Raw genomic sequence first — 20,731 nt, forward strand, 5'->3', positions numbered from 1 at the left:
AAACCCACCGGCCCTGATGCATGTGGCTGGCGCCCTACCCACTGAGCTACGGGTGCCCCTATTTTTTTTTTTTGTTGGTGGTGGTGCAGTTGTCATTGTTGTTTAGCTGGCCCAGGCTATGTTCGAACCCGCTAGCCTCGGTGCATGTGGCTGGTGTCGTAAACACTGTGCTGCAGATGCCAAGCCTATCTGTGCCTTTTTTCAGCAGCTTTCAGCATCTGTTAAGCTCTCTGAACCTCACCCATAATCCTCCCAGCTCCTGCACATCCCCCAGTACTCCAGTGTATAACCTCACCTCCTTGTGTTTTTAGCATTCCCAATGTGACATGCAAAGTATACAGATGTTCCTTTCAATGTCCAAGTAGGTGGTACAGATCCTATCTTATGCTCAGACTCCAGAAATGCCAGAGCCAAGTTCTACTCTCTTTTTCTTTTAAGGGAGGAGCTGTGTATTGGGAAAGGATACAAGATACAAGCCTATTAAAGATCAACTCAGATTCACTCCCATCTGCCATTTCAAGATGAAGATAAAATTGATGAATGGAATGAAGTTGAAAACTCTCTTAACCAGGCTCAACATCCGTAGGACATTGGTTATGGTGCCAGCCACATACACTAAGTTGGCAGGTTCAAACCCAGCCCAGGCCAGCTAACCAACAATGACAACTGTAACAAAAAATAGCTGGGCGTATTTGGGGTGGGGGCCTGTAATCCCAGCTACTTGAAAGGCTGAGACAAGAAAATTGCTTGAGCCTGCGAGTTTGAGGTTGCTATGAGCTGTGACCCCATGGCACTCTACTGAGGGTGACATAGTGAGACTCTGTCTCAAAAAAAAAAAAAAAAGAAAGGGTGGCACCTGTGGCTCAGTCGGTAAGGCGCCGGCCCCATATACCGAGGGTGACGGGTTCAAACCCGGCCACAGCCAAACTGCAACCAAAAAATAGCTGGGCGTTGTGGCGGGCGCCTGTAGTCCCAGCTACTCGGGAGGCTGAGGCAAGAGAATCGCTTAAGCCCTGAAGTTGGAGGTTGCTGTGAGCTGTGTGAGGCCACGGCACTCTACCGAGGGCCATAAAGTGAGACTCTGTCTCTACAAAAACCCACAAAAACTCTCTCACCTGTATTGCCTCATGTTCACCACTTGAAAACATTACTTTTAAACTCAAAACTTATCACATATGGGCTTGGGGCCTGTGGCTCAGAAGCTAGGACACCAGCCACATACATCAGAGCTGGTGGGTTCAAATCCAGCCCCAGACTGCCAAACAACGACAACGGCAACCAAAAACAAACTTCATGTACATCAGATTATTCATAATGTAAATAAATTCTATATATGTGATGAGTATGGTAAGGTTTTTAGGTACAAAGTATCCTTAAGAGTTAACTTCAGTATTTATACCAGAGAGAAACATCACAAATCTAATGACTGTGGCAAGGTCTTCAGTTTAAAATTGTACCTCGGGCTCAGTGCCAATAGCACAGTGGTTACGACGCCAGCCACATATACCAAGGCTGGCAGGTTTGAACCCCGCCTGGGCCTGCTGAACAACAATGACAACTACAAAAAAAAAAAAAAAATAGCTGGGTGTTGTGGCAGGCGCTTGTAGTCCTAGCTACTTGGGAGGCTGAGGCAAGAGAATTGCTTAAGCCCAAGAGTTTGAGGTTCCTATGAGCTGCGGCACCACAGCCCTCTACTGAGGGTGACATAGTGAGACTCTATCTCAAAAAATAAATAAATAAAAAAGCACCTCAAAAGTCATCAAAGATTTCACACAGGAGAGAAACTTTACAAATGGAATGTATGCAGTAAGGCCTTTATTTTATTTTATTTTTTTTTTTTTTTTGAGACAGAGTCTCACAATGTCACCCTTGGTAGAGTGCTATGGCGTCATAGCTCACTGCAATCTCAAACTCTTGGGCTCAAGTGATTTTCTTGCCTTAGCCTACCTGGTAGCTGGGACTATAGGCACCCACCACAATGCCCGGCTATTTCTTGTTATTGTTGTCTGTTTGTTTAGCAGGCTTAAGCCGGGTTTGAACCCACCAGCTCTGTTGGATGTGGCTGGTGCCCTAACTGCTCATCTACAAGCGCTGAGCCTGCAGTAAGGCCTTTAGTCACATTTCATACCTTGCATAGCATCAGAGAATTCATTTGTGAGAGACTCTGCGGACTCATTGAGGGTGACAACTTCTCATCATGAGTTCCATCATTAGTCAGCATCACGGAGTCCATACTAAAGAGAAATCAAATAAATGCAAAGTATGTGGCTGGGCTTTATCCAGGCCTGACCACTCACTCACTCCTCATTACACAACTACAGGTACATCTTCCATGAAACCTCCCAAATGAAATGTTTGTCATGGGACTAATACCTAAGGACCTTACTGTGGAATATCAGAATTTGCACAAAAAATAAAGTAGTTTCTAGTTTTCCAGTATTTAATGTCTGATGTTACATGGTGGAGAGTAACTATAATCAAAATAGATTGACCACCATGACATGACACGTATCACACATACAAGGACATAGGGACATAGTTAGGGATTTTTAAGTTATACAATGTTTCATTATTTGAGGTTCTTTGAAAAGGCTACTTTTCTTTTTCTTTTTTTTTTTTTTAATTTTTTTTTGTAGAGACAGAGTCTCACTTTATGGCCCTTGGTAGAGTGCCATGGCCTCACACAGTTCATAGCAACCTCCAACTCCTGGGCTTAAGCGATTCTCTTGCCTCAGCCTCCCGAGTAGCTGGGACTACAGGCGCCCGCCACAACGCCCGGCTATTTTTTGGTTGCAGTTTGGCCGTGGCTGGGTTTGAACCCGTCACCCTCGGTATATGGGGCCGGCGCCTTACCAACTGAGCCACAGGTGCCGAGACAGAGTCTCAAGCTGTCGCCCTGGGTAGAGTGCTGTAGTCTCAAGCTGTCGCCCTGGGTAGAGTGCTGTAGCATCATTGCTCACAGCAACCCCTAACTTGTGCTCAAGTGATCCTCTTACCTCAGTTTTTCTATTTTTTCGTAGTCCTGGGGTCTTGCTTTTGCTTAGAACTCATGAGCTCAAGCAATCCACCCACCTTGGCCTCCCAAGGTGCTAGGATTAGAGGTGTGAACCACCGTGCCCAGCCTAAACAATTTTACCTTTTTTTTTTTTTTGAGATAGAGTCTCACTATGGCACCCTCAGTAGAGCGATGTGGCATCACAGCTCACAGCAACCTCCAGCTCTTGGGCTTAAGCAATACTCTTGCCTCAGCCTCCCAAGTAGCTCGGACTACAGGTGCCCGCCACAACGCCCAGCTATTTTTGGTTGCAGTTGTCATTGATGCTTTAGCTGGCCCTGGCTGGATTTGAACCCACCAGCCTCATTGTATGTGGCTGGCGCCCTACTCACTGAGCTTACAGGCACTGTTGGCTACTTTACTTTTTGTGACTTTCACCCTGAACTTTGACATGTCTTCATATGCCATCCTTAGCGACCTTTCACTGTGGTGTCTGGGAAAGAATCAATAGAATGACAGTTCTCAGTTGATCACTGAGAATCATTTCTGTGCCATTTTCTGGAAAGTAGGGACACTGCCTTTGGAGATTAATTTCTGTTACTATGTTTATGGAGACTATAAGGCAGGGTGAAGTGCACTGGTGTGATCATAGCCCATCCTCCCCCACCCATAATTCCCAACCTCCATCTGTCTTGTTCTCTCTACCTCCCAGATAACTGGGATTAAGTAAACCATATTTGGTCCAGCTGATTATTCGTAATTGGTTTTTGACAAAAGTATCCCACTGTGTTCCCAGGCTGGTTTAAAACTTTGGATTCTAGCAATTCTCCCAACCTGATCTCCCAGCATGCTGCAATTACAGATGGGAATCATCATGCCTTTTTTCTTTGAGATTAAATATTGTCCGATTTATGCAGGACAGCAGTGAGCAGTGAATATTGTACAACTGTGGCATCAGTCTTCATGACTAGAGCATCCAGCACACACTTCTTAAAGCTTGGCTAGTAGGTTATAAGAACCAGCTGTTCTACCAAATCAGAGAAAGAGAACAGGCCACAAGCTTTGGACCCTGAGAGTTTTATGGGAAGACAATAATACTTTGTTTTTATGTTTTTGAGACACAGTTGCACTTTGTTTCCCTGGGTAGAGTGCCATGGTGTCATCACGGGCGACATAGTAAGACTCTTTTACCAAAAAATAAATAAATATATAAATAAAAATAAAAAGAGAAATACTAATGGGCATTGTGGCTGGTGCCTGAAGTCTCAGTTACCTGGGAGACTGAGGCTAGAGAATCTCTTGAGCCCAAGAATTTAAGGTGGCTGTAAGCTATGAGACCACAGTGACTCTATCCAGGGTGACAGAGTAAGTTATTCTCTTTTTTTCTTTTTGAGGCAGAGTCTTACTTTGTCACCCTCAGTAGAGTGCTGTTGCATCATAGCTCACAGCAACCTCTCACTCTTGGGTTCAAGCAATTCTCTTGCCTCAGCCTCCCAAGTAGCTGGGACGACAGGTGCCACCACAATGCCCGAGTCTTGCTCTGGCTCAGTCTGGTTTCGACTGTGAGCTCAGGCAATCACCTGCCTTGGCCTCCCAGAGTGCTAGGATTACACATGAGCCACTGGGCATGGCCAGAGATACTCTCTCTTAAAAAACAAAAACAAAAACAAGTATAGTTATATGAAACTTTTATTTTTTTTTTGAGACAGAGTCTCACTCCATCACCCTTGATAGAGTGCCATGGCATCACACAGCAACCTCCAACTCCTGGGATTAGGAGATTCTCTTGCCTCAGCCTCCCCAGTAGCTGGGACTACAGGCACCCACCACAACGCCCAGCTATTTTTTTGTTGCATTTTTGCTGGAGTCGGTTTTGAACCCACCACTCTCCATATATGGGGCCAGCGCCCTACCCACTGAACCACAGGCGCCGCCCAATATATGAAACAATTTTTAAAATATATTTTCTAATGACTTTCATATTGAATTTACATTCACATGAATTTACGGTAAATTCAGAACATACTGATGTGAGCCTACTATAAGGCCAACAAATTTTATCTTAAAGGTACATAATCTCAAGAGTGTAAGAGAATAGTGTGAAGAACACGTACATAATTCCCATTTACATTCAAGTTACTGCTTTTTCAAAGCAGCCCTTGGTGACCACCTTACACTGTCCTGAACCCTACAGGCCACAGGGTTGTCCCTCTGAAAGTCTCTGACTCTGAGTTTAGGCTTAAAGCTCTCCCTCTGTGAACTGCGAATAGAAATGGAAAGATTTCTAGCGTGTTCTGTTGGGCATCAGCCTGCAACTGGACGCTCAGCCCAGGGAGGTTTTTTTTTTTTCTTGACAGTCTCACCCTGTCATCACAGCTCACAGCAACCTCCAACTCTTGGGCTTAGGCGATTCTCTTGCCTCAGCCTCCCCAGTAGCTGGGACTACAGTCACCCACCACAACGCCTGGCTATTTTTTGTTGCAGTTTAGCCAGGGCAGGGTTCGAACCCTCCACCCTCGGTATGCGGGGCTGGCGCCCTACCCACTGAACCACAGGCGCCGTCCTCAAGGGAGGGTTTTGCAATCTTGTACAAACATTCCCGGGGTATTTAATGTGATTACAGAACTTAATTTTTTTTGGCCGGGGCCAAGTTTGAACCCGCCACCTCTGGTATATGGGGCTGGTGCCCTACTGCTTTGAGCCACAGGAACCGCCTAGAACTAAATTTTAATTGCAGCAATGTTCCTGCTGACACCAGCGGATGTGGACGCTCCCAGATAGTTTCCAGTTTCCTTACCTCTGAATAGCCCCTGCCTCTTCCTACGTTTTCACCCATAATCTATAAAACTGGGCATGTGGGGAACAAGAACAGCAGAAATGTAGGCCCCGCCCCGCCCGTGGGGCCCCGCCCGGTGTCCGGGCCCGCCCACAACCTGGCGGGTCCCCGCCTCTCCTACCCGCGGAGGTGCCCGCAGACCCGGAAGCCTCTGACTGGAAAGGAGGCGATCCCGTGTCCGGTGAGTTTCTCTTTTTCCGATCAGGTGTTCGCTTCCCAGTCCCCAACCCCTCTATACCCGGATTTCTGGGGCCGTTGCGACCTCAAATCCCCGCACGGCTCCTTCCACTACGCGTCAATTCACGTCCCAGTGAGCGTCCCGGGTCGCTTCCCTGTGAACTGAGTTGCCCTGAGGCAGGTCCTGCTCTCGGTCTTTCTGCCACAGACATGGGAAACACCCCATTTTGCACCGTGTTGCTCCTAAAGCCCCTGAGTGACCCCTGCACTCCCTCCGCGCCCCCTAAAGTCCTCGCTCGCTCGGGGGTTCACGCACTTCCGGGTCCCCGGCCTCGCCCGAGTGTCCCTGGGGGGCAGCGCCGCAGCCCCGCTCTCCGGGAGCCCCGTCCCGTCCCTGTTCCGGGGGTTCTGCAGGGGTTCTGAGGGGTTCTGCCCTCATCTGTCCCCTCAGCCCTACCCGGCCATTGTTCTTCTTGGCGGGTCAGCTCCCCGGGACGGTCCTCAGTCACCGGTTCCTTTAAGTGGCGTGTGACACCAAATGTCCTCTCAGAGGTAATTCTTGTGCGCTGTTCAGGCGAGCATGTTATTCCTATTTATTACTGATGAACGTGGGAGTAACAGAGACGGAGAGGAAAAGGGAGGAAATAGGAAAACTTAGAGGAAGAGTGAGGGAGACCCACGGAGAGAGGAAACCCTGGAAAAGTGCGGTCTAAGAACAGAGGTCTCTCCAGAAGTCCCCAAGGACAAACCTGCAAGGTCCTTCCGGTGGAGATTCAGCTTTAAGAATTTGTAGCAACTTAATTTCCTGGGACCTGGACACTAATACTTGCTTCCAGGTCTGTAAAAACTGCAGCCTTCTTCTCTAGCTTGATTCAAACTGACCAATGAGAAAGATACCATTGGGCTGGAGCTTTTGACTGGAGATAAAAAGAAGAGGGATTTGGTCAGGGAGTGAGGCCATTGTGGACTCTAGTCAGTCTTTGCTCCCCTGGCTGGACTAAAGCCCTTTGTCTTTTATATTCCAGCCCTTCCTCTTTTAAACAGAGTATTTGGGTGTTCTTTCTCTCCCCTTGGCCTCGTTCTCCGGCAATACCATGAATACTGCCCACTAGACATGGGGGGGATTTGCAAAGAGATGGGAGAGTGAAAGCTGAAGGTGTGAGGTAGCAGTGGAACCAAAGGGGCTGTAGAGCAATAGCTAAAGTTTATTTGGCGCCTCAGTGAAGGCGGGCTGAGACTCAATAGGCACTATTCCAGAAACCTTTCAAAGGTTTTAGGTAGGTTGGGTGGGAGAGAGTGTTACTTTGGGTCTTAATGACTATTGCCATATAGGGGTCCAGTTGGCTTTCTGCTGAGACAGTTTTGTTTAAGATTTAACCCCCCTGGAACCATTGTGTTCCCTAGTTCCTCCTTCCTTCTGATACTGGAATTTCAGGTTCTTGGTTGCAGAGATTTGAAGAATAAATCGATGGACCACAGGATCAGTGGTAAGTCAGGATTTATTTACAGAAACCAAAAATTACAACAACTACAAAATAAAACCTCCTGGCAGAGAGAACCCAGGAGGGAAACAAGCTCTCCTGCTCCTTCCTGGAGGTCTGTCATTGGGCTCTCTGCTCAGGGGGTTATATAGTGGTAGGGGGGTTGTTCTGCTAGGGTGTGAGTCCTGTCAGTTACAGCTAGTTGTCCAATGAACTCTTAGGCCTTGGAAACTGACAGGAAATCCACCAGTCAGAAGTGCAAGTGGAGGAGATAGCACTGCCCAGCATCTCCCCCACAGTTGTCCCGCCCTTGCAGCAAGCTGGTTCCTCCATCTGCAGGAGCATCAACACCTCCAGCGCTAAGGCAGCAGGTCATGGTGCTGCCTTGTCCTGCATCACTTCTGGCTGAGTCCCTGAAGGGGTTGGTTTCAGGAGAGGTCACTGAACAGCCAAGAGGGAGTTCCTTGTGCTCAAAATAGATGGCCTATGTATGCTTGCTCTGGTTTTTGAGGTCTTCCGACCAACCTATCAGAAGGAAGAACACCAGGAATTGGGGGGTAGGGGAAGTCCCTGAAGCAATTTTCAGAAAACCTAGATGTCCTTGACAGATGAAGGAAACCAACATAAGGCAACTGGCAGCAAATGGAGAGGTGTCTCAACCTCAGACGGAAAGGCCTGGGAGGGCAGGAATGATTGGGAGTCTGGGCGGACTGAGCATCCTGGCACTGATACCAGAACGGGGCACTGGTCACAAGGAGAGCAGACAAGGAACCAAAGCTGGATGGAGAGAAGACAGGGTGTGTAACAGGGAAGAGGAAATTTAACAGGAGGAGACGGTGGGGAAAAGAGAGGGAGAGATATGTGAGACTGGGATAGTCAGAAGATTGGGGAGAAAGAGCTGCAAAAGTGACACCTTTTATAAAGGGAGCAGAACAGTTAAAAGATAGAATAGAAGGGCTGAGCGCCCGTGGCTCAAGTGGCTAAGGCGCCAGCCACATACACCTGAGCTGGTGGGTTCAAATCCAGCCCAGGCCCACCAAACAACGATGACAACTACAACCAAAAAATAGCTGGGCATTGTAGCGGGCACCTATAGTCCTAGCTTCTTGGGAGGTGGAGGCAGGAGAATAGGTTGAGCCCAGGAGTCGGAGGTTGCTGCGAGCTGTGATGCCACAGCATTCTACCCAGGGCGACAGCTTGAGGCTCTGTCTCAAAAAAAGAAAGAAAGAAAGAAAAGAATAGAAGGAAGATGAGGAGAAAGAGCAGGTGAGAGGGCAACTTAATAAGGAGCAGAAGCCCGGGGGAGACGCAGAGGAGAAGAGAAAAGCAAGAGCAGGGGAGAGAAGGTGAGGATGAGGTTTGTGGAGAATGAGGGAGAGAAACACAAGGAAATGAAGACGGAGGGGCTCTGAGCCCAGATGAGTCTTGATGTGATTGTGTGTGTGATTAAGTAGCGACACAGTGTTTTGCCAATATTAATCTAATAAGTTTAGCATTTGCTGCAGATATAGAGATGAAGTTGAGAGCTGCACAATTCCTGTCCCTAATACTGGTTCATGAAATAATTCCTGACCTCACAGGCTAGCCTCTACTTGTAGCCCAGATTCAGCCAGAGGCCAGTGAGATGACTCATTCCATTGTGGGTCACCCTCTTCTCTTTTTGTAAGATGGGGTAGGGAGTGAGGCAATGCCAGAGATAGGAGTGAAAAACCAAAGTATTTTTCCTACTTTTATAATCAGGAAGTCTATGAGTCCTCAACACGTAATATGCCAGTCATGGTCACTGACATGTGTGGGGGTCACTCCTCATCAGCATGGAGCTGTCCATCAGACACCCATAGGGTGTCCTTAAGGGAGCTGAGTTATCACACTGTCTTCGTGGACCTGGGATCAGATCTTTAGTTCTCGGGATCAGTCCCACGAGGCTGCCCCACATCAAATGCCAGTCCCAGGTCCCCAGAAGGGACCAGAACTTATAACTGAACAGCTAACAGCTAAAAATTGTGTGTTTTATGACTCTTTGCTCCCATTTTCTTAATTTCATAAAGCTGTATATAAACTTAGGAAAACATGTTTTGTAGGTTGACTCACTTGATACAGGAATATTCCAGAGCACATACATGACCAGAGAGAAGCAAGAGCCATTCTGACAGATTAATGAAAATCTAGGAGGGGTGTTGGAAACCATGATTTTTATCCGCAGGTGAAGGGAGGGACAGTCTTTTTTCTTTTTCTTTTTTTTTTTTTTTTGAGAAAGAGTCTCAAGCTGTCTCCCTGGGTAGAGTGCTGTGATGTCACAGCTCACATTCTCTTGCCTCAGCCTCCCAAGTAGCTAGGACTGCAGGTGTCCACCACAACGCCTTGCTAGTTTTTGGTAGTAGTTGTCATTATTGTTTGGTAGGCCCAGGCTGGATTCAAACCTACCAGCTCTGGTGTATGTTGCTGGTGCCCTAGCCGCTTGAGCTACAAGTACCAAGCCAGGGAGGGACAGTCTTGGCGACACAGGGTTAGGGTCGGATCTGACCCTATCCACTTGTCGTTACTATCAAAATCAAGTTAGATTATGGGGCACCCAGCTGGGAGTTCCCCAAAGAAGTGGTCACTGGGGGAAACCACACACACACATTAGTGACTAGAGGTTAAATATCCTGTGTGCAGAATGAGTAGTTTTTCCTATCTCAAACATTAAAGGGAAGACGTTTTCTAAAAACCCATCTTCTCTGTCTGAGAGCCTGGAACCTCTACCCAGTGGCAACAGGTAATGGTCTGTCTCTGCTCCTGGGTGTTGCTGGCCCTGTGATTTTGCATCATTGCCAGTCCCACTCAGAGTCTCAGGATGGCCTGGCCTTCTCCCTGGACAGCTTCATCAATTGTTTTTTGTTTGTTTTTTGTTTTTGTAGAGACAGAGTTTCACCTCATGGCCCTTGGTAGAGTGCTATGGCATCATACGGCTCACAGCAACCTCCAACTCCTGGGCTTAAGCGATTCTCTTGGCTCAGCCTCCCGAGTAGCTGGGACTACAGGCGCCTGCCGCAACGCCTGGCTATTTTTTGGTTGCAGTTCAGCCGGGGCCGGGTTTGAACCCGCCACCCTCGGTATATGGGGCCAGCACCCTACCAACTGAGCCACAGGCGCCGCCCAGCTTCATCAATTTTTATTTTTATTTATTTTCATTTATTTATTTAAGTTTTGAGACAGAGTCTCTGTCACCTGGTAGAGTGCCCTGGCATCATAATAACTCATAGCAACCTCAAACTCTTGGGTCAGCCTCCCCACTAGCTGAGAGTAGAGGTGCCCACCATGACACTTGGGTAGTTTTTTTGTTTTCAGTAGAGACAGGGCCTCGCTGCTGCTGGTTTGGAACTCCTGAGCTCAAGGGACCTTTATGTCTCAGCCTCCCAGAGTGCTAGGATTATAGGTGTGAGGTTACCAGGCTGGCCCAAGATTTCCTCCTTGAACCTTTTGTCATATCTGTCCATACCCTGCCCTTCCTTATTATCACATCTCATGGTTTAAACCCCTGTGACATGTCTCTGTTTCCCCTATAGCCCTCTCCCTGAATTCCTGAATTTGGTGTCTCATTGTGTCCTTATCTCTCTGTCAGGCCGATTAACAGACATTTCTACCTTCATGTGTCCTAAGGGGACTTTCTCAGCTCTGTGAAACATGTTTTCCTGCAGTCCTCATGTCTCAGAGCAGAATGACCCTGTGCTCCCTGGGGCTCATGGAACTTCTTGTCATATATTTCACATGGTAACCGCCATGTGAGTTGTACTTAGGTTATGCAGGTTTTGAACCTGGGGCCTCAAGAGATATGTATCCCTCATAGGTCTCTTGAGTTAGCTTGAAATAAGCAAACACCATGGACCCAAGAACAATTCTGTTATACTGTGTTGTAATATGTATGACATGGTAAATCTTTTTTGTGTGAGACAGAGTCTCACTATGTCGCCCTTGGTAGAGTGTAGTGGCATCACAGCTCACAGCAACTTCTAACTCTTGGGCTTAAGTGATACTCTTGCCTCAGCCTCCCAAGTAGCTGGAACTACAGGAGCCCACTACAACGCCCAGCTATTTTTTTGTTGTTGTTGTTTCAATTGTCATTGGTTAGCAGGCCTGGGTCAGGTTTGAACCCGCCTTCCTCGGTGTATGTGGCTGGCGCCCTAATTGCTGAGTTATGGGTACCGAGCCAAGACATGGTAAATCATGCTCTGTCTCCTGGGCTAGAGTGTTGTGGCATCATCATAGCTTACAACAATCTCAAACTCTTGGATCAAGCCATCCTCTTGTCTCAGCCTCCCTAGTACCTGGGAATACAGGTGTTCACCACGACACCTGGCAATTTTCTTCTATTTTTAGTCAACACAGGGTCTCACTCTCGCTCAGGCTATCTCAAACTCCTGAGCTCAAGCAGTCCACCTTCTTAGGGTTCCCAGAATGCTAGGATTACAGGGATGCACCTGTAATCTGCCACGGTAGAGTTCCATGGCATCATAACTCACAGCAACCTTACACTCATGGGCTCAAGCAATTGTCTTGCCTTAGCCTCCCAAGTAACTGGGACTATAGGCGCCCACTACGACGCTGGGCTAGGGTTTAGAACAGCCTACATTACCCTGTGTTTTAAAAATTGCAATACCGGGCGGTGCCTGTGGCTCAGTGAGTAGGGCGCCGGCTCCATATACCAAGGGTGGCAGGTTTGGACCTGGCCCCGGCCAAACTGCAACAAAAAAAATAGCCGGGCATTGTGGCAGGCGCCTGTAGTCCCAGCTACTCGGGAGGCTGAGGCAAGAGAATCGCCTAAGCCCAAGAGCTGGAGGTTGCTGTGAGCCGTGTGATGTCTGGGCACTCTATGGAAGGTGGTAAAGTGGGACTCTGTCTCTACAAAAAAAAAAATTGCAATAGCGCCTTGGTGCCCATAGTACAGTGGTCATGGTTCCAGCCATATACACCAAGGCTGGTGGGTTCAAACCCTCCCACCCCCAAACTAAACAACAATAATATCTGCAACAAAAATAGTAGCCGGGCATTGTGGCAGGTGTCTGTAGTCCCAATTACTTGGGAGGCTGAGGCAAGAGAATCTCTTAAGCCCAAGAGTTTGAGGTTGCTGTGAGCTGTGACGCCACTGCACTCTACCAAGGATGACATAATGAGACTCTGTCTCAAAAGAAAACAAAAAAATTGCAATACCTAGTGTAAGTGCAGATATGTATTACTTGTGATTGGTCAACAACACTTGGTGTGAAATCCCAGGTTAACTCATGACCAGTCAATAGTGCATTCAGTGCATTGTTGTGTCAAGCAAAGAAAAACAGTACATGTTTACTTAGAAGAGGTGGGGAAATACATCCTTATGAATGTTCTCTTGAGACACTGGAGATATAAGTGTGCAGGCCTGGCCTCTCCCTGCTCTGCTCACCTCTCTGGCCTCCTTAGCTTGTGTCCTGCTCGCTGGCTCTGCTCCAGCCACATGGGCCTCTTTCCTTTCCCCACATTGCTCCTGCCTCAGGGCCATAATGGTAGACATGTGTCTTTCTAGAACTCTCCTGCCCATTGGCTGCAGGTAACAAGCACCCATCTTTCCTTACGTGTTTGTTCTGATGTCACCTCACAGAGGACTTCTGTCCCCTATTTAATATTTCAGCTACCTTTTCACCCCCACCAGGCCCCTAGTAAGTCCGTATTGGTTGAGCTGTATATTTCTTTTGGGTCCCTCGCCATTCACTGTCAGGACGCTGGTTATAGGTCTCTAAGGGGGAAGCAGAGACAGAAGGCAGGAGGGGTCCTGGCCTTGTCCCTCTGAATGGAGCTCAGGCCTGGCATCACATTCGAGTATAGAGGGTTTTTTCAAATTCATCCCTCCTGTCCCCTTCCCCTTCACATAGTTAGGTTGGGACCCACCTTCAGCAATGGTTTCAGTGACCAGGTGCGTCAATCTGTGTCCTGCACTGAGCACAAAGGCTCTGTGTATGCCACTGCTGAGGTCTGAGCTCAGAGGGGTGAGGGGCAGTGCCTTGGAGGGGAGCTCAGTGCAGCCCAGCTCCCCTCCTCTGCAGCATGTTGGACATTACCGGGAGGGAGGCAGGCTCTGGTGAGGGGGTCAGAGAATCACCAGTTTGTCTTTCTGTAGGAGCGTATCATCCCTGCATCCCTCTCGGTGCAGCGGGCAGCAGAAGACCTGCCTTTCTGAAGGGCAAGGTCTTCCCTATGTGGATGGTTATATGACAGGGAGGGAGTGTGTTGATTCTAAACAATAAGCAGAGTATTTTTCTTATTCAGGATTGCCTTCTAAAGAATCCAGTTACACGAAGAAGAAGCCCAGAAGAGGAAAAAAAAGGATTCAGAAATGGCTGTGCCTCAGGTACAGTGATGTTCTCGGTGGGTTGTCTGAGTCCCCCTCCTTTCTGAAATGCCGGGCACTGGGCTTACTGATCTCTGACTCTGCAGCGTCCAGCCTAGTGTTTTTGCTGCCACTCAGCCCTGCCTTCCCTCAGTCCCTCTCCCCATGACCCAGTGACTTGAGCTGATGCAGAGGCTCCATAGGGCAGGGCCCTGGGAAGGACATCAGTTAGAGAGGGGATGTGGCCCCTGTGGTGTCAGTGCTGTGGGGCAGCAGGGACTGTTTAGGGGCCACATCTGGGGGCACTGTCACTCTGTAGACCAGGATTAGAGAAGCTGCATGGGGAAATCTTGTGTCAGTGTGTACAAATACCTGGTAAATTCTAGAAAAAGAGATCAGGAGTTGTTACTAAATTTGAAGTAAATATATAAGAACAGGAAGTTTTCAGGGTGGCCATAAAGTTCGTGTACAATTTAAATACTTGTAAATTGCACACAAACTGTATGGCTACCTCATGTGTATACACATAGTGTCACCCAGTCTAGAGTGCAGTGCTGTCGAGGCTCACTGCAACCTCAAACTCCTGGGCTCGAGTAATTTTCCTACCTCAGAACAGGAAAGCTTTGAAGCCGTTCTCAGCACGGCCATTCCATGGACAGTGTGGTGTTCTTGCACATCCTCCTCTGCAGCAGGTGTTTTTGGTAAAAATGGTTTGAATTTTGCTTAGATATTGAAGCAGAATTCCTTTGTCATCAGAGAGGGTGGAGCCATATTCTCCACCAATTATTATTAAATACATATTTTTTATTTTAAGGGTCACCTTCTGTATATGCCTGTCTTACAGTAAACCTCCTCATAAAGATGCAGCTTAGACTCCTTAGAAAGGGGATGTAAAGCATCCCCTTTCATGTCCACGTGCCACCATCCTCCTGGTGTCACTTGGGAGCTGCTTTTGTTTGTTGTTTGGCAGGAGGTACAGCAAGTTTTGTGCAGGTCTGTTCCACATTGTGATGATATTTTAGAAAAAATTCTTCAGTGAGTATTTTGTGAGAATTTATCCTGCTAATTGTGAAAATTTCCATGTTAGCAAACATGGATAGCTTGCTGTTTCACATCTTTGTTGGAACATTCTGTGAATGAAGACCCGTGCTTGGATCTTTATGATTTGGGACTGTTGTAAAGAATGTGACAGTGCCTTCTCGGTGCATGCTTGTGTCCCTACGGATGCCTAAAGGTTCCTTTAGGTTGTGTGCTTGACATAGTGATTGCTGCTTTTAGGATGAAGCATTTCCTACTTTTTTACATCTGGTGAGATTCCTTCCCTGCTCCTGTCTACAAAGATACCACCTTCTACTCAGACCTGGTGAGATTTCCCCCTCATTAAACAAAACTTGCTACTATGTTCCTCTTATACTTTAAAATTTTGAAAACCTGAGAGAAGGCAGCGCCCATAGCTCAGTGGGTAGGGCACCAGCCAAATACACCCAGACTGGTGGGTTCAAATCTGGCCCAGGCTGCCTAAACAACAGTGACAACTGCAACAACAACAACAAAATAGCCAGGCTGTGTAGCAGGCCCCTGTAGTTCTAGCTACTTGGGAGGCTGAGGCAAGAGAATTGTTTAAGCCTAAGAGTTTGAGGTTGCTGTGAGCTATGACGCCACGTCACTCTACCGAGGGTGACATATTGAGACTCTGTCTCAAAAAAAAAAAGAAAACCTGAGAGAAATGACAAGCCTTTGTGTTAATATTTTTATTTTGTGGATGTGCATATATAAAATGGATGTTCATATTTTGTTCAATTTTCTTTTCATGTATTTTAGGATTTATTTTATATCCTTTGGTTTATATTCTTTATACATAACTTGGTGTCTTGCTGTCAATTATACATTTTAAAAATGTGAAACAGAAATCTGTTTTTTTCTAATGCCCCCTATTTTTACTTATGCCTTTGTTTGTTTTATCTTTGCTTGCAGAATCCTGGCATGATCACAAAATATTGTTTCATTTAATCTAAAGTTTTATTTTTTAACATTTTGGTTATATCTCTGTTTAATTTGAATTATTATGTAGATCTTACTTTAGGTATTCAATGTCCTAAGAGGTTTGTGTTTAGTTTGGTAAATTCCTCCATTTTCTTCTTCTTTTCGGAATTAAGTTTGTTCTCCTTTGACGTGACACAGATTCATTGACACCCAAGTATTTTTTTTTTTTTTTTGTAGAGACAGGGTCTCACTTTATGGCCCTCGGTAGAGTGCCGTGGCCTCACACAGCTCACAGCAACCTCCAACTCCTGGGCTTAAGCGATTCTCTTGCCTCAGCCTCCCAAGTAGCTGGGACTACAGGTGCCCGCCACAACACCCGGCTATTTTTTGGTTTCAGTTTGACTGGGGCCGGGCTTGAACCCGTCACCCTCGGTATATGGGGCCGGCACCTTACCGACTGAGCCACAGGCGCCGCCCGACACCCAAGTATTTTCTTTGTCTGTGAATGGCTCTGGACTTCTCGTCACAGAGGTCTTTACATGTCCACATGTTCTGATGAGCATTGGGTTTGGCAGTCCTTGATAGTGTCTTTGAGATGTCCTTTAGTAAAGTTTGTTTGTGTCTTTCACAGTTCAGCAGTGATAGGCATATTCACATTATTGTGCAACATGTTCCTCAAAATTTTTCTTTTTTTTTTTTTTTTGAGACAGAGTCACACTATGTCGCCCTCAGTAGAGTGCTGTGGTGTCACAGCTCACAGCAACCTCAAACTCCTGGGTTTAAGTGATTCTCTTCCCTCAGCCTCCAAAGTACCTGGGACTACAGGCGCCCGCCACAACACCTGGTTGTTTTTGTTGTTGTTGATGTTGTTGTTATTGTTATAGTTGTCATTGTTGTTTAGCCAGCCGGGGCCGGGTTCAAACCCCACTCCTCAGTGTATGTGGCCTGTGCCCTAATCACTGAACTCCGAGCGCCAAGCCCCTCAAAGTTTTTCATACTGGGAAACTGAATGTCCAGCAACACCAATTCCCCCTCAGACTTTTCATTTCTCTGCCGTCTGTCACGGTGTCTTTGTAAGAAGTTAACAGCATTAAGTATTCCATAGGAGCAGAATCCCACACTATTTGTCTTTTTATGACTGGTGTGTTTTTCTTAGCATAAAGTCCTCGAGGTTCATCCATTTTGTAGCATGTGACAGAATTTCCTTTTTTTTTAAGGCTCAGTAATGTTGCGTTACATGCATATACTATATTCTTGTTACCCACTCGTCTGGGATCATGTGCTCATTCCTTCCTCTTCTTGGCTATTGTGCATGATGCTGTGGTGAGCTTGGGTGTTCTCTCTTCACTGAGAGAAACCTTTCCATCTTTCACATATACACACCTACAAGTGGGGTTGCTGGATCATGTGGGAGTTGTGTTTTGAATTTTTGAGGCACTCCCTTGCTGACTTTCATGATGGATACACCATTGTACGTTTGCAACAACAGTGCATCAGAGTTCCCACTTCTCCACATGGACTTAGCATTTTCTGTTCTAACATTAGTAGCCCGAGTACGCCCTCAAGTCTTTCTGTGGTGGTAATTTGCGTTTGTCTTGTCATCAGTGGTGATGAGCATCGTTTCATGTGCCTGTTGGCCTTTTGCTTATCTTCTTTGGAGTAATGCCTGTGGAAGTCCTTTGCCCATTCTATAATTGGTTTATTTATTTTTGTTTGTTATAAAGTTGTAGAAGTTCCTGATGTAGGGCAGCACCTGTGGCTCAAGGAGTAGGGCGCTGGTCCCATATGCCGGAGGTGGCGGGTTCAAACCCAGCCCCGGCCAAAAACCACAAAAAAAAAAAAAAAAAAAGACAGAAGTTCCTGATGTAATCTGGGTATGAACCCCTGACAGAGACATGATTTTCAAATCTTTCTTCCCATTCCATAGGTTGCCTTTCTCTCTTTTGGTTGATAACTTTGATGCATAGAAGTTTTTTATTGAGATAGTTTCCTTTGTCTGTATTAGCTTTTCTTCCCTGTGCTTTTGGTGTTACATTGCAGAAAGTCTTTCCATGCTTAGTGTCTTACGGTTTTTACCTGTTGGTACTTGGTTTAGTGCTTTTTATTTTGAAGGGGTGCCCAATTTAGCCTACTATTTTATCTTGGAGTATATTCAGGGCTGTCCAAACTAAGACCTGGGTATTGCATGTGGATTATTTCAGGACTGTTTTATTCATCTATGGTGTAGGATTTTGCAAAAATTGTTTACAGCCCTGTGTTTGCTCATCAGCTTTTGTTAGTGTTTGTGTTTTCAATGGATGGCCCAAAAAAATTCTTCTTCTTTAAAGTATGGCAGGAAGAAAAAGGTTGGACACCCATATGTGACACAGTTCTCAGTAATACGGCATCAGAGATTTCTCTCATGTGTTATTATATTTGGTATATGAGGGACTATAGATAAATTAGTTAGAATAACGCCTAGCACAGGGCAGTGTTCAGAAGCTTCAGTCACGGCTCTTGCTGCCATCATCTCGGATTTTAGATTCTGGCCTTTCAAGGCCCTGTGGATATTGTCATCTCTGAAGTTACCACCCATCCTTTAGCTCAACTAGGCGAAGAATGTCACTTTGTGTGTCAAAAATAGAATCTAACACACCTACAGGAATAGCCCTACATTGATTTTTTTTGTCTATTTCTTAAATGGTCCACGAGAATGAGAAACACCTTCATCGAGAGGGTATTAGAACCGTTAGTGGAAGAGTACAATAAAACAGAAGGAGGGAGACATAATGTGCTCAGAAATACTTTATTTGGATTTGTAGGAACACTCACCTCATTTGTAGGTAAATCCATTCTCTCACCTCTATCTTCTCTTTTTAGTAAACTTAAGAACTCTACCCGTAACCCTTCGGTAAAATGTGTTTTCATTTCAGACGCCTTTGACATTCAGGGATGTGGCCATAGAATTCTCTCAGGAGGAGTGGATGTGCCTGGACCCTGCTCAGAGGACTTTATACAGGGACGTGATGTTGGAGAACTATAGGAACCTGGTCTCCCTGGGTGAGGATTACTTTTCTCCCCAAGTTAGGATCTATCTTTGCATACCTTTCTATTTTCCCTGATTTTGTCTTGGAACGCCCTGTGTTCTTGACTGAGATGAAAGCTGTATTTATTCAGAAACGAAAAGCTTCATAATGTGCCATCTGGACATTAACTGTCCCTTTGTTTATGTTATCTGCTCTGTTCACCGTACCAGGGCTGAGGTATGCTGGAAACCACATGACTTTTTCAGTAGCCAATTCTTTATTGTCTACCCCTGTACTTTTGGTTCAGTAGTTTTGGGAAGTCTGCTGAACATCAGCATCTTATAGTGTTCCCTCAGCATTCAGAAGTGGACGTTCAGTGGATGAATTTGTGAAATGTTTCCCTAGATTTCTCTGTAATATCCCTTCTACTACCTTCACGTGGGGCTGGGATTCGGAAGAGCACCAGGACTTGATGTTCGTTTAATTTTTATATATAGAGGCAGGAATCTCTCTTTTTTGACCTTAATGTTACGTCCATGTTGGAGCAACAGAGCGGCTCTGGAATCAGGAGAGTGAAGTGGAAATAGCAAAAAACTCCAGATAGGTGGGAAAGTATCTGTGAACTACAATAAAATTTATTTTGTTTTGTTTTGTTTGAGACAGAGTCTTACTCTGTTGCCCTGGGTAGAGTGCCATGGCATCATATCTCACAGCAACCTCAAACTCCTGGTCTCAAGGGGCGTTCCTGCCCCAGACTCCTGAGGAGCTAGGACTACAAGCACCACCCACCAGTACAGTCCGGCTAGTTATTCTATTTTTATAGAGAGAGGCTCTGGCTTTTGCTCAGGCTGCTCTGGAACTCCTGAGCTCAAGCAATCCACCTACTTCACCCTTCCAGAGTGCTAGCATTATAGGCAGGCACAGCATACCTATCCTAAAATAAAATCTTAAGTCCCCCCTGCTGAAGAAATGGACCCCACTCTTTGCCAAGAGGACACCAGGAAATAACCTGAAGTTGAGTTTCTGGCCCTGAGAAGGAAGGTGAGACCTGCCTCAACACTTTCCCCCTTTCCTTCTTGAAGCTCCCCCCTTCCTTCTTTGTAGCTCATTAACAGGCTGAGGCTATGCAAGGCAAAGCTTAAACCACACCTGCATGTCATCAATTTACTTAACTGGTTCCCATTTCTTTAAACAATTACAAATAAAACTTCTTTCAAATACAAATAAAATTTGAAAGATCTATTTTAAATTACATTTATTGTATATACTGTATGATATAAACTTATATAAATAATTGGAAAAATAATTTCTATAAATGTATCAAAAATAGTTTTCAAAAAAATTTTGAAATAATAAAAAAAAAAAAAAAGAATTTCTAAACCCACCTATAACCTGTTAGGGCCCACTTTGAGATTTCCAGCCTTTTCAGTCCAATCCAAAGTATGCCTTCCATGTATTGATTTATGACTTTACATGTCTTTCCTGTCTTCCTGACATGAAAAATCAAACTGTAACCCAACCATGGGGGGACCTCTTGGGTGTGGCTGTTTAGGGAGGTGATGGTCCCACATGTCTCATAATAAACCCCTTTACAATATTTGCATCCTTTTCCTTTGGCATATCAAGGTCGTAACGGGTAAGAGCTCAGTAGGGCAGAGAGAAAGTTGCATCATTAAACAGTGTTTGAGAATCTCTCCTCACGCCAAAGAGTTCTATGGTACAATAAAAGTTTAAATCCTGTGAGCTCTGAGCAGAAGCCTTTATCCTCACTTGTTACTCTGTTCTTTACACATGTAATGGTTTATTTTTTCATCTTCCATCGGCATTGCAGCTTAGAGACAAAGTCTTTATTGTGATGGACAACACGCTGTGATCTGGCTTTTGTGAAATCTTGGTTCCCTGCTCCATTTATGG

The 20,731-nt window shown here is 45.9% G+C and overlaps 2 protein-coding genes across 3 annotated transcripts in view; both read left to right on the top strand.

Moving 5' to 3' along the window:
• LOC128595866 (zinc finger protein 347-like) overlaps nt 1-2,660 on the top strand; it is a 45,797-nt gene extending 43,137 nt beyond the window's left edge. The window contains exon 6 of one of the 2 annotated variants that reach the window (XR_008382999.1): nt 439-2,659. The gene's annotated coding sequence lies outside the window, so the exon portion shown is untranslated. Of the gene's footprint in view, nt 1-438 lie in introns of both variants that reach the window. The other variant, XR_008383000.1, reaches the window with a different exon arrangement.
• A 3,790-nt stretch (nt 2,661-6,450) lies between these two features.
• The window catches only part of LOC128595862 (zinc finger protein 480-like), a 68,649-nt gene continuing 54,368 nt past the window's right edge, over nt 6,451-20,731 (top strand). Inside the window, exons 1-4 of the mRNA XM_053604943.1 lie at nt 6,451-7,495; nt 13,769-13,850; nt 15,108-15,192; nt 18,725-18,851. The gene's annotated coding sequence lies outside the window, so the exon portion shown is untranslated. The remainder of the gene's footprint in view (nt 7,496-13,768; nt 13,851-15,107; nt 15,193-18,724; nt 18,852-20,731) is intronic.

This window comes from Nycticebus coucang, chromosome 10 (genome assembly GCF_027406575.1).
Source record: "Nycticebus coucang isolate mNycCou1 chromosome 10, mNycCou1.pri, whole genome shotgun sequence".
Classification (NCBI taxonomy): Eukaryota; Metazoa; Chordata; class Mammalia; order Primates; family Lorisidae; genus Nycticebus; species Nycticebus coucang.